Source organism: Neopsephotus bourkii, unplaced genomic scaffold, assembly GCF_033783945.1.
Source record: "Neopsephotus bourkii isolate Nb327-2 ecotype Australia unplaced genomic scaffold, CSIRO-AGI_Nbou_v1 NB_1491, whole genome shotgun sequence".
In the NCBI taxonomy this organism is placed as follows: Eukaryota; Metazoa; Chordata; class Aves; order Psittaciformes; family Psittacidae; genus Neopsephotus; species Neopsephotus bourkii.
Genome location: NW_026901967.1, coordinates 575,149 through 588,963, shown reverse-complemented (window position 1 = coordinate 588,963; position 13,815 = coordinate 575,149).

Here is a 13,815-nt window from a genome sequence, read left to right as displayed (position 1 = left end):
AACATTTACGTATGTGCTTATGGCCCTCAGAGACTTTTTATTGCGTACAAGTGACCACAGTCCTGTTCTAAGCAATGAAGGATGGTGAAAGAACCTCTCCCCATCCTCATGCCAGTAAACATCCCACCACTGATTACTGCTGAGAAGAGGGGCACCACTGTGGTACTATCATATTCTTCTGACGTGTTGTTTTTTTATCCACTCTTTCTGGATAAAATTTTTTTGAAAAGTAATAGCATTGAAGTTACTTGAAAGATTAATTCCATTATACCTGAAGTACATGATTTAATGGTGTCAATCTCAGTTTTCATTGGTGTGCAAATCATGTGCATATTTTTCACAAGGAATCTTAGAATCATAGAATAGTAGGGTTGGAAAGGATCTTAAGATCATCTAGTTCCAACCCCCTGCCATGGACAGGGACACCTCCCAATAAACCATGTCACCCAAGATTCCAACCAGCCAGACCCTGAACACTGCCAGGGATGGAGCATTCACAACTTCCTTGGGCAACCTGTTCCAGTGTCTCACCACCCTAACAGTAAAGAATTTCCTCCTTATATCTAGCTTGAACTTTTCCTCTTTAAGTTTGAACCCATTACCTCTTGTCCTATCACTACAGTCCCTAATGAAGAGTCCCTTGCCAGCATCCTTATAGGAACCCTTCAGATACTGGAAGGCTGCTCTGAGGTCTCCCCACAGCCTTTTCTTCTCCAGGCTGAACAGCCCCAACTTTCTCAGCCTGTCTTCATAAAGGAGGTGCTCCAGCCCCCTGATCATCCTCGTGGCCCTCCTCTGGACTTGCTCCAACAGCTCCATGTCCTTCTTACGTTGAGGACACCAGAACTGGACACAATACTCCAAGTGAGGTCTCAAGAGAGCAGAGGGGCAGGATCACCTCCTTTGACCTGCTGGTCACGCTCCTTTTGATGCAGCCCAGGATATGGTTGACTTTCTGCGCTGCGAGTGCACACTGAAGCCGGCTCATGTTCAGTTTCTCATCAACCAACAGCTCCAAGCCCATCTCCACAGGGCTGCTCTGAATCTCTTCCCAACCTGTAGCTGTGCCTGGGATTGCTCCAACCCAGGTGTAGGACCTTGCACTTGGCATGGTTAAACTTCATGAGGTTGGCATCAGCCCACCTCACAAGTGTGTCAAGGTCCCTCTGGGTGGCATTCCTTCCCTCCAGCGTATCGACCAAACCACACAGCTTGGTGTCATGGCAAACTTGCTTAGGGCACACTCAATCCCACTTTCCATGTCACCAAGAAAGATGTTGAACAAGACCGGTCCCAACACCGATCCCTGCGGTACACCACTCATTACTGGTCTCCAGCTGGACATTGAGCCATTGACCACAACTCTTTGCGTGCAGCCATCCAGCCAGTTCTTTATCCACCAAGTGGTCCACCTATCAAACTGATGTCTCTCCAATTTAGAGACAAGGATGTCGTGTGGGACAGTGTTGAATACTTCACACAGTTCCAGGAAGATGACATCAACTGCTCTACCCCTATCCATCAGTTCTGTAGCCCCATCATAGAAGGCCACCAAATTGGTCAGGCAGGATTTCCTCTTAGTGAATACATTCAAGATTATTATCAACTCTCTCATAAAAGTGATTTTACATTTCTTTCATGTTTTTATCTGAAGCTTTTCTGATGCTTAACTGCTTGCTTTACTTAAATGATGACAGATAACACTTCTGACACAGGTCTTTGCATCTGTAGGAATACCTTTTGTGGCCAAAAGAATATTAAACAGGCACAGAAAAAGAATAATGCTACTTGAAGTCATACAGCAGGTCAATGCTAAAAATAAGACATTTTCTGACATCCAGTATAATGCCTCAGAATTGGCTAAATTCATCTTCTATGTAGACTTTACCAGGACAGTTAATGTGAGTGAGAGTAGAGGAAGGCAAGCCTATGCCAATAGTTAAAAGTTTGGAGTAGACTGTTACCAGGATGTTCTGTGAACCTGGCCTGCAGAAAGCCCAAGATCTTTTTGTGCAGGCAGGTCAGCAGTTCTCATGTGCCTCAGATCTGACAGGAGCTTCTTGGTACTAATAAATTGCATTTCATAACCCCAACTAATCATTATATACACAGGCTGAGACTGTCAGGTCTCCAAACTTGCTCATCCCTGAAAGATGCGCAAGCACCCATGCTGCTGAGGTCCAACCACATCATTTATAGATTGACCTACACTTAGCACTGCAAAGGAAAGTGGAGCAAGAACCACAGAATGAGGAATAAAATCCCACAACATATTTCAAAATCAGATACTGCACAATTTTAAAAGGAAGTGTTACAGATTTGCAACTGTAAAATAAATGCAGAATAGATTGCTGAATAGCAAATGAATACAACCATGACTCCATGAGGTTGGCATTAGCCCACCTTTCAAGCATGTCAAGGTCCCTCTGGAGGGAAGGGATGCCACTCAGAAGGACCCTGACATGCTCAACAGGTGGGACAATGTCAACCTTATGAAGCTCAACAAGGCCAAGTGCAAGGTCCTACACCTGGGTCAGAGCAATCCCAGGCACAACTACAGGTTGGGTGGAAAAGAGATTCAGAGCAACCCTGCTGAGAAGGACTTAGGGGTGTTGATAGATGAGAAACTGAACATGAGCCGGCTTCAGTGTGCACTCACAGCCCAGAAAGCCAACCATATCCTGGGCTGCATCAAAAGGAACATGACCAGCAGGTCGAAGGAGGTGATCCTGCCCCTTTATTCTGCTCTCCTGAGACCTTGCTTGGAGTATTGTGTCCAGTTCTGGTGTCCTCAACATAAAAAGGACATGGAGCTGTTGGAGCAAGTCCAGAGGAAGGCTATGAGGATGATCAGGGGACTGGAGCACCTCCCATATGAAGATAGGCTGAGAAAGTTGGGGCTGTTCAGCCTGGAGAAGAGGTGTGAATACCTCATAGCAGCGTTCCACTATCTGAAGAGGACCTACAGGGGTGATGGAGAGGGACCATAGCTGCTGTTGTTGGTTTATGCTGGGTCCTGGCCTGTCCTGAGACTTAAAGTCAGGTGGCAAATGCAGAGTGGCAACACAGATTCTGATACAGGTCCTGCTGCCACCATAGTGAAACAGTCGCTAAAACTTAAAAAGTTTAAGCACTTCTTCCTTCAACCCTTGCTTCCTATTTTGTCAATTCCACTTAATTCCTAGGAAGAAGTCTCAGTATTTTGTTACATCTAATTGCAGAAATAGTCACAAAATTATAGGTGAAAAAGTTCATCAGTGTTATATAAACAAACATAAAAACAACATTTTCACTAAGTAAAGGAGTGCTATGAAGAACTGGGTTTGCAAAGCAATCCCCACTTTTTTAATGCGGAAAATTTTCTGCCCTCTGTGCCTCAGCACTCTTGGAGTTACACAAGAAAGCTTTCACAGCAGTGTTTAGAATCGCTCCAGTAAAATTAACTCATTTCTCATCCCTAAAGAACAGACATGCTTATACACTTAAAGAGAATCAGCTTTCAAATACTTTTGTGATTCTTTATAACCATGTTAAGCCTGTAAATTCTGAGTCGGTACAAGAACTCTGATTTCCTACACTGTCATAAACACACTGAAATTTACCATGCAAGAGTAACTTTGGTTAAAAAAATCATCATTCTCATACAGCCAGAACTCCCCCTCTTGCTAAAGCTGCTAGAATTAAGTCCAGTTTTGGAAACCCAGCCTATAAAGTACAACTTGTCATAGTGAAGCATCTGTCTCTTCAGCCTTGCTGTTTTTCAAGGTCAGGATTTGCACCACCGTCTCACTTACAATCTTGTTTTGTACTTCTGAACAAAGTCTGGCGAGGTCCAGCCAGCTCCTTAAGCACTTTTCCCCCTGTCACAGCATTTATCCTCTTTCTGAGTACTCTTTCTCCTTCGGAGGTGTTTCTTTCGGTAGTAATTACTGCCGCCAGAAACAGTCTGGAGCACGGTGGAGAGCACTGGCAGAGCAAAGTTTCCTCCGAGGCTCTACTTTTGGGTAGGTGTTCCCCCTCACTTCTGTTTCACAGCATCCTGACTTGCAGCGTGAGGGTGGGAGATCTCCTGTGGCAGATCTGGAAAAAGAACAGGAACAACTTCTCTACAGAAGAAACACATGAAAAACGTAAAACTCAGCCTGGAAGAGTCAGGGTTTCCCCTTTAAAATCCACAGGATGGAGGAGAGCAGTGTCTGAAGTGAGGCAACCGACATGAAAGACACCTCACATATTCACAGACCTCCAGTAACCGACGCGAACCCTTCTTCAGCACTCTGGCCACCCAAATGTGCTACACAATGTCACAGCGACCCGCGGGGTCCCCACCTCCGAGGTGCCGGAGATGGCGAGGCAGCGGTTTTACCTGGGACCCCCAGCAACGTCTCCTCCCGCCGCGTCTCGGCTGCCGGGAGGAAAGGGGCTGCTCTGGCTGCTCCGGCTGCTCCCGCTGCTTCCGCAGCCCACACGGCTCCTCCGGACCCCTAGCACTGCACAGCACAGGGCAGCGCAGCGCAGCCCGACCCGGCCGACCCGCCTCGGCTGCTCTGGCCCGCCCCAAGCGGCGCTGAAGGGTGGTGAGTAGCGGCCTCCTCACGGAGCTTACCTGAAGCCGAGCCGAGGCGGGGCCTCCCCGCTGGCGGGTTTGGGAGCGAGCCACCACAGCCGCTCCCTTATCACAGGGAAGAACTTCTGCCTAAGAGCTGATCTCAGTCTCTCCTCTGCCAGATTAAACCCATGCCCCCTTGTTCTGTTCCTTGTCAAGAGCCCCTTTCCAGGTTTCTTGTTGGTCTCTTTAGGTACTGGAAGGCTGTTACAAGGTCTCCCGTGAGCGATAAAGATGTTAAATGAAGATCTTAATGGAGATGTTAAAAAGGACTGGACCCTGTATTGGCCTCTGGGGTATATTACTCATTACTGACCATTAGCTAGGCTTTGTGCCACTGATCACTAGCCAGTGATCTGTGACTGTAAGCAGCCCGTTTTCAATCCATTATCCAGCCCATATGTCAACAGCTTCTCTACGAGGATTTTCTGGGAGACAGCATCAGAGGTTCTGCTGAAGTCCAGGCAGATGATACCCATGGCACTCCACTCATCTCACAGGCCTGTCCTCTCTTTGTAGAAGATGGTCAGGCTGCTCAAGTGCCACTTTCCCTTGGTGAAGCCAAGATGACCTTTCTGTGCTGTAGTCTTGTTTAGCTGCTTGGTACCTCTGACGATGTTTATGGAGCGCCCTTAAACACACCTGCGGCTGGCAGCACTTCCTGCTGACATTCCCAGTACTTCAAAGATATCTTTTCGGAGCGCTGATTCTCACAAAAGCACCTGTAACAGTTCTACAAAATACTTTACACAAGTTTTGACTGCCTTTGTCATGCTCACTTGTGGTGGTGAGGGTGCTCAGACAATGCAATAGAGAAACATGGGACCTGCAGCAACTCTCTCCTCTTCCTCACAAACACTAATTGAGGGGCTGTAGTGCTGCTATGTGCGAAGTCCTGTACTCATCTATTCAAAAAGGCATCTCCTGCCTTAAAGACGTTGTTTCAGTGTGTAATAAAAGACAACAGGGTGAATGAAGCAAACAAACAGGGGAGGTAAGGGCAAAGTAACAACCAGCCGATCCACCATGCTTGGTATAATAACCATCAGTTATAGGGCACCAGTGTCCTTGATGCTGTGAAAGGCTTTTTTAGGCATCCTAGGAAACAAGCTTCCAGGAGGAATGTGAAGGAGGTTTGTGCCATTCTACTTTTAAAAAGTGCATGACAGGGTCATTTAGATACTGGCATGACTAACAGTCAAATGTATTGTGTGAATAAGCCACTAAGACAAACAACATCCAAAGGGCATGTTCTTCAGTTGCTCTTTAACTTTGTTAGGAGAATGTTTACAGGCTTCTTTGTTTTGTTTGGTTGGGTTTTTTTCTTTTTTTCTTTTGTCTTTTTTTTTTTTTTTCCTGTGGCATGATTCTAATTATTTGTGTTTGCTTTTACTCTGTGCACCTCACCCACAGTGTTAATACTTTGTCTATGCTGAACAGCCTCAGAAAGCCGTGTATATTGAACACCCACTCTTCAGGAAGGTACTGCTCTTCTCAGATCTGTTGTGTGAATTACAAAAGACATAGAGGCAGCATACGCTTGTATATGATTCATGATTCTGTTAATTCTGCAGTTTCTGCAGCTCTCATGTATGGTTTCTTATTCTGCCTTCCATCCTTGCCTGCATTGTACTGTTGTGTTTATGATAGCCAAAATAAATCTTTTTGTGTATTGCGCCAGTTCTTAGAAGAGCACTTCTATGAAAATAATTAGCTCTTTTTACATCTCTGTAGATGTCATAATATCTTCCCTTTTGGTTGCTTTTGATAGCAAAACAACTGTTGGTATCAAGAAGTTGATGTTGAGAGTGAAGGAGGATGGAAAACCAGAGGGAATATATCAGTGTGGTGCAAAGTTTATTCTGAAACACCGAAGACGTCTGCATGTGTACACATTCATTGTATTTCCTGGTATCCCTCTTAGGATCTCGGTCAACATGGCCCTCTCCTGTATTTTCCTGACAGTTGGCCCAGCTAGATATCTACAAGGGGAAAGTTTTATGTTCACAGAACGCTAGTGTTCATTTTAACTGATTAAAATGTTCATTGCACTGATTCTCAATAAACTTTTGTCCAAATATAGGCAGGCAGACAATGAAATTAAAGAAAGCATAAGGAGTTGCTGGAAGCCCAGAGCTGAACTGCAGAACCCAATTCTAGGAGCCTTGTTTTGGGAAGGTGGTTTCAGAGCTTGAACTCCAGGCTTGGCAGCTGGGAGTCTGGGTATACCTGAGAACCCTGCCTCTCCTGGTGCTGCTGGCATTTCCAAGCACTATCATAGAATCAGGTAGGTTGGAAAAGACCATCAATATCATCAAGTCCAACCATTAATCAACCAAGTCCATCAAGTCCAACTGTTAGTGACCATAGCTGATAGTGCTTGGAAAACAGGGGACTTTCCTGGGCCCTGAGTGTCTTGGGAATCCACCAAGTTATAGTTGCTCTCTTTGTTTGTTTGTTTGTTTTTTTTTTTTGGGGGGGGGGTATGGAGGAAGAGGGAAGGGGACAGGGAGAAAAGGAAAGAATGGACATACTTTGATTTGCTCTGAAATGAAATGGTTTTGGATTTTGCTTTCTACGGGAAATCGTAAATACTATGGTTGTCATGTCTGTTTGGTACTAACCAGCCTTAGCCTACCCTAGCAAAGACTGATTCAAATGAAGAAGGAGTCATGATTGCTTAGTATATAATTTATATATTAATGCATTAGTGTGTAAGTTGTTGAACATGCCATAACATTATTTAAGTTGTTCTAGACATTCTATTACTTGATTATGTATTGGTACACAGGACTTTTTTCAAAACTGAGTAAATGGAAAAATGCAAAAGCACAGTTAATGTGGTTTAGTTGTTGTGACTAAAAGAAACCACTAGCCCTGAAATTAATGTTATTACATATTAAATTGGTACCTTAAAAATAGATTTTAAAACATTATGTACAGAGGTAGGTGTTTACTGTGCTAGAGCCATTTGTTGGGAGAAATGCAGTAACACATGGCAAACAACAGTGTTTCTGAAAAGTATTTTTATTAAATGTAACAGGTACAGCTGCTTGCTTGTTTCAGATAATGAAGTGAGATTACGCTAGTGATGTGGAGACATCACCAGAGAGGTCTAAGAGAGAGGAGACACAGGCAGAGTAGAGAAGCACTATATTTTGTTTAAAAAGTTGTGAGCAAAACTCAATAGAAGAAATTAGGACTCCATTAAGAGTGACAGCTTTGCATGCAGTACAGAATCTAGAACAACACTTTATTGGTTTGGTTACTATTTTTCATGTTGAGGTATACCTGATAACTGTACTGATAAATGTCAGTCACATCATGTGAGAACACTGAGACTGGTTCATTTGACATTCAGTTTAGCTTTGGCAAGGTAATTGCAAAGCCAAATTTTCTCCTGCTTTCTGTCAAGCATGTTTTAACTAAGTAGTTATAACATGGAGTCTTCTTTCTGGAACAACATGCTCTCTGAAGTGTTTGGTGTATTTTTGCTAATTATTTCAATCAAACAATTGACTGTGCATAGGAACTGCTCTTGTGACACTTGCAGTAACAGTCATGATTGATGAAGGAACAGGAGTTCTTCAAACAGTTTTAGAAAATATATTGCCATGAAATGTCTCATTCCAAGGACACAAGCATTTGCAGTGCTGCAAAACACCAGTGGTAGCTTCTTAAGTGGTGTAAATCAGCACATTCATGGGATAACTCTCTGTTGCCAGAATGCTTTTTTCCTCTCATGTAAATCAGGTATTACTAACACAGAATGTGAACACCTTTAGAGTCAACTCTTTCTCATAAATGTGCTCAGAAAAATTGAAAGTGGATTGTACAAGGAGTTATTTTAAATTATTTTAATTAATAATTACTAATGTTAATGTGACTATAATATATATAGTCACATTAGTCTATGACAATAGACAATATAGGCTTATTGATATAGTAAGAGGGTAGCAAAACATGCTCCTTGCCATAAAACAAGGACTTAGGTCAATACAGTGATTCCTGATCGCAGCACTTGTTTTCTACTTAGGATGAAAAATCACATAATAGTTCAAGATATCAGCTGCTATGTTCTCTGCTTGTTTGAAATTCATATACTAGTGATTGTCAATACCAGATGAATCTTTCTTGCTTCTTAGAAGAAATCACACACAGTTTTGTTACAAAGCTCTCTCCTCCCCCTCTGACAGGTATTTTTATTTATTGAGCAAGCCAAGCCTTTATTCTGCTGTAACTTAAAGGATATTCATTTCCTTCTTATGAGGATAAGCGGTACACTGAATTAAAGCAATCCTTATTCAGAGTACAGCAGAAAGTTGACTGCATCTTTTGTGTACTGTAGTGATTTCTAAAGGAATCTGAATTACATGCTAGAAAAAAAACATAGTGAACTGTGCAGTAAGCAATGGTGTTAACGGGTGTGTGACAAAAGGAAGAGAATCTGTATGATTCCCTCTGAAAAATAACCATAGTGTGGTGAGCACTGAACTTCGATACTCTGAAGAAATAAATTTTGACTGACTGAACTAGCAGCATGTGCAGAAGTACTTAGTAAAGAAGAATGGATTGTCTCAGTATGTGACTAGCAACTGAACAAACATGAGGAAATTAGAATTTAAAATTAATTAAGAAAATTAAGTTTTTCTAAACTTAGGTATGTTAAATGGATAAGATTTTCCAAATGGGATTCTTGATGGGAGCAGATCTCAGTGTTAACCTCTCTGAACAAAACCTAACAAGATGAGGTATACCAATTAAAATCCCCTTGAGCACTGTGCAGACAAAGCTCTCTTTGAAGCTGATTGCCTAAGGGGTAGTTTTCAGGAACTTTCTGGACTGTTTAGTAACATACTGATAGAGCAGTGAAAAGTTCAAAAGCTTCTGAAGTGCTCCTTAGCACAAATGCACAGGCTTCAGCGGAATTCAGTGCCCTAATCTATTTTATTTATGCTTACCATGAGAAGTGTATTCAAGCTACAAGTTGGTGGAGAAGAGATTCTGAGCAGCCCTGTGGAGAAGGATGTGGGGGTTTTGACAGATGAGAAACTGAACATGAGCCGGCTTCAGTGTGCACTTGCAGCCCAGAAAGCCAACCGTATCCTGGGCTGCATCAAAAGGAGCATGACCAGCAGGTCAAAGGAGGTGAACCTGCCCCTCTACTCTGCTCTCACAAGATCTGTCTTGAAGTATTGTGTACACTTCTGGTGTCCTCAACATATGAAGGACATGGAACTGTTGGAACAAGTCCAGAGAAGGGCCATGAGGATGATCAGGGGACTGGAGCGCCTCCCGTAAGAAGATAGGCTGAGAAAGTTGGGGCTGTTCATCCTGGAGAAGAGAAGGCTGCGTGGAGACCTCATAGCAGCCTTCCAGTATCTGAAGAGGGTCTGCAAGGGTGCTGGAGAGGGAATCTTCTTTAGGTACTGTAGTGATAGGACAATGGGTGACAGGTTTGAACTTAAACAGAGGAAGTTCAGGTTAGATAGGAGGAAGGAGCTCTTTACTGTGAGGGTGGTGAGGCACTGGAATGGTTTGCCCAAGGAAGCTGTGAATATTTCATCCCTGGCAGTGTTCAGGGCCAGGTTGGATGGAGTCTTGGGTGACATGGTTTAGTGGGAGGTGTCCCTGCCCATGGCAGGGGGGTTGGAGCTAAATGATCTTAAGGTCCTTTCCAACCCTAACCATTCTATGATTCTATGATTCAGTTGTTTTTCCCTTTTCTGTTTATAATTACTGCAAGAATGGGAATGAGACATAGTAACCCAGTGAGAAGTTATACTCATGATTTCAAGTGAGCATCCTCCAAGCACGTGTTCTGGGCTTGCTCCTCCATGGAGTGTATCCTCAGACAGCTCCTGTGAAATTATTCTGGGTTTTAAAGCTGCTCACCTAGATCTATCTGAAGCAAGTGACATTACTTCTGCTGCTTGCTCATCACTGTCCATCACTAGGAGTGACTAGCCCCACTGCTGTATGAGAGGAAAGGATCACCTGAATTTCTCCTTTTCAGGCAAATCCACTTTGTTCAGCTAAAATAACTTTTCACAGGATATTTGAAACAACCCATCTGGCTCTGCTGGAAATGCATTAGGCATAATCTCTCCAGCCAGCTGAGAGATGGAGTCAGCATCTCCATGGAGCACAGGACTGGCAATTCATTAACTGGTACAACTATCTGAAACCAGCCTGAGTGTTTCCCAGCAGGAGTTTGTTGGAAAACTGTGAGTTCATTGAAAAGATACACATTAAAAGCATGTTACTTCTAACAAGCAAACTTGTGCAAGTATCCGTCTCAATTAAATCAATGACGCAATTTATAGCCAAAGTGACTTCTGTATAATGGCTTGTTTATAGAAAATAATTCTGTTCGGTATTAGAAGCTCATTAAACTGAAATGCTAAAGGAAGAGACATTGATTCAGGCTTCCATGAGTAATGCTGCACCATCCATTTCCTCTCAAGTTCTGTATTTGTTTTTTTTTCTCTGTTTTTTGTTTGCTTGTTTTATAGCAGACATTTGGCAAAATATTTAAGTTTATACCTAAAGCTTTCCTTAGTCAGTCAAATATATGACCCAATTTCAGTAAAATTACTTCCTATGACTTAATCAGACATGAGCACATACTGAAGAGCTTGCTATTTAAAATACCTGCTTTTCTTGATCAGAACAATTTTCTGAATTTCTGTACGTTTTCAATCCAGCAGGACAGCTAAAAAGACAAGGGACAGAACTGAGAGTACCACAGCTTGAGGACTATAAGGTGATACACAAGTGCTGTAACCCCAGTCCAGGGGCAGGACCTTGCAGTAGGCCTTGTTGAGCTCTACGAGGTTCACACAGTCCCACCTCTCAAGTGTGTCAAGGCCCCTTTCAATGGTATCCCTTCCTTCCAGGCTGAATGATACAGCTTAGTGTTGTTGGCAAATTTGCTGAGGGTGCATCAATCCTACTGTCCATGTCACCAACAAAGATGTTGAACAGGATCAATCCTAACACCGACCCCTGAGGGACACCATGTGTTACCCATCTCCAGTTGGACACTGAGCCACAACTCTCTAAGTAATCCAGCCAGTTCGTTATCCACCAAGTGGTCCATCTGTCAAATCCATCCATGTCTCTTCAATTTAGAGAGAAGGATGTTAGGTGAGATAAAGCAAAATGACTTGCACAGTTCCAGGTAGATGATGTCAGTTGCCCTTCCCTTATGCATCAACGCTGTGGCCTCATCATAGAAGGCCACCAAATCTGTCAGGCAAATTAGTGAAGCTGTGTTGGCTGTGACCAATCACCCCCTTATTGTCCATGTGCCTTAGTGTAGTTTACAGGAGGATGCTCTGTGATCTTGCAGGGCACAGAGGTAAAGCTGAGTGGCCTGTAGTTCCCTGGATCTTCCTTGTTTCCCTTTTTAAAAATGGAGGTGACGTTTTCCCTTTTCCATATTCCCGTGTTTCCCATATGCAGTCCCAGAAGCATATGCTGTCCACCATGGGATGCAGGAGGTCATCAGCCCGGGCACAATGCTAACCCTTGGGCTCCTAGATCCTCTGGGATGGGACACTTGCTTTCAGATGTAGTGCAGGTACTTCAGGATAGCAAGTGTAGCTGAGGATTTCCTGTAGCTGATAAAGGCAGACACACAGACACCCAAATCCTGAAAATCTTTCAGTAATGAACTTCTTTGCCATGGCATCTTACAAGTGTTACACCCTGCAACAGTTTGAAAGTGTTTCCTTGGTTATAGTTACAGGGCAAACTAACACAGAAAACTGCGTGATCCTTCTAGGAAACATCAGTTTCCTCTTCTCACCTCTCTTTCCCCACTTTCAGTCTTCTGTTCCGGGAGCTAGCTTTTCAGAAGATATTTGTGATGTTTTGGTCAGCCTGCCCTGAGTTGGTAGGCTTCATTCCTACAGCCCTCCTGGGCAAGCAGAGACACTTGAAGCACAACTGAGTAACGAGGGGAGTTACCTCCTAGTTTCATACTTAACTGAGCTTTGTCAGCTCTAGTCACCTAATTTTCTGCACTGACAAGCAACCATTCCCACAGCTTCTTCCCTCTCTGAACCAGCTGCTGCCTGCTTGCTCATGTCTTCCTCTTCTGTTAGCATAGCGTTTGAATTACTCAGAATTATTTTGGGCTTAAAATCCCCCAAAAGGCTTAAAGGTTTAAGCCTTTGGCAAACAAGCTGTGGTCTGATGAAGACAACATGGTTGTCTGGCCAGCGAAGATGTCAAGTGGTCCCAATGCTCCCCTCAGATAACACAGGTGAGCTAATCACTGACATTTTCCCCTTCCTTTTCCCCCCCTGGTGTTCTGTATCTTAGTAATAATATTGTTTGCTAAATTGGGAAACTGGTATTATTTGGTGTACCTTCCTTTTCCATGGATTGCTGTCCATGGCAGAAATTTGTTGTCGGAATATTCACAGTTCTGTCCCTGAATACACTGTGGCCATAATGCTTCCGGTGAGCTACTGAAAACATCAGCTTTCTACGGTCAATGGAAATTGAAGATGGGAGAGGCAGATGAGAGAGATAATGAGCAACAGACAAGCAACAGAAACATTAACCGTTTGTTTTTCACCTGTTATGCAGACCCTCTGGTTTTAGCTATTTTGTTGAACTCAGTACTACCCTTAAAAATTAAATTTTTAATCTGTGTAGAACAGCTTGTTCCCGGGACAGCATGAATGAGGGTGATTAAATTATAGCTGTACTATACTTTCCTTAGTGATTGGTAACTATATTGTCACTCATGATGCTGTTCATTGCACTTAGCTGCATGGAACTGGGGAAAAACACGACATTTCCCGTGTACTAGACATAATGAGAATCTATGGCTTTTCACAGAATCGTGCAGCAGTGAAGTATGTGAGTAAACTAAACATGGGGGACTTGGTTTTGGAACAAAGGATTTTTTTTTTCAAGACATACTACAGAATATCTACATTTCCCTTTGGAAATGTAAGTGCAGAGCTAATAAGTGCAATGCTCAGTTCAGGTGAAGAACAAATACTAATTTTTTATCATAGAATGACAGAATGAAAGAATGGTTTGGGTTGGAAGAAACCTTAAAGCTCATCCAGTTCCAACCCACTGCCATGGGTGGGCACACATTCCACTACACCAGGTTTTTCCAAACCCTGTCCAGCCTGGCCTTGAACACTGACAGGGATGGGGCAGCCACAGCTTCTCTGGGCAAC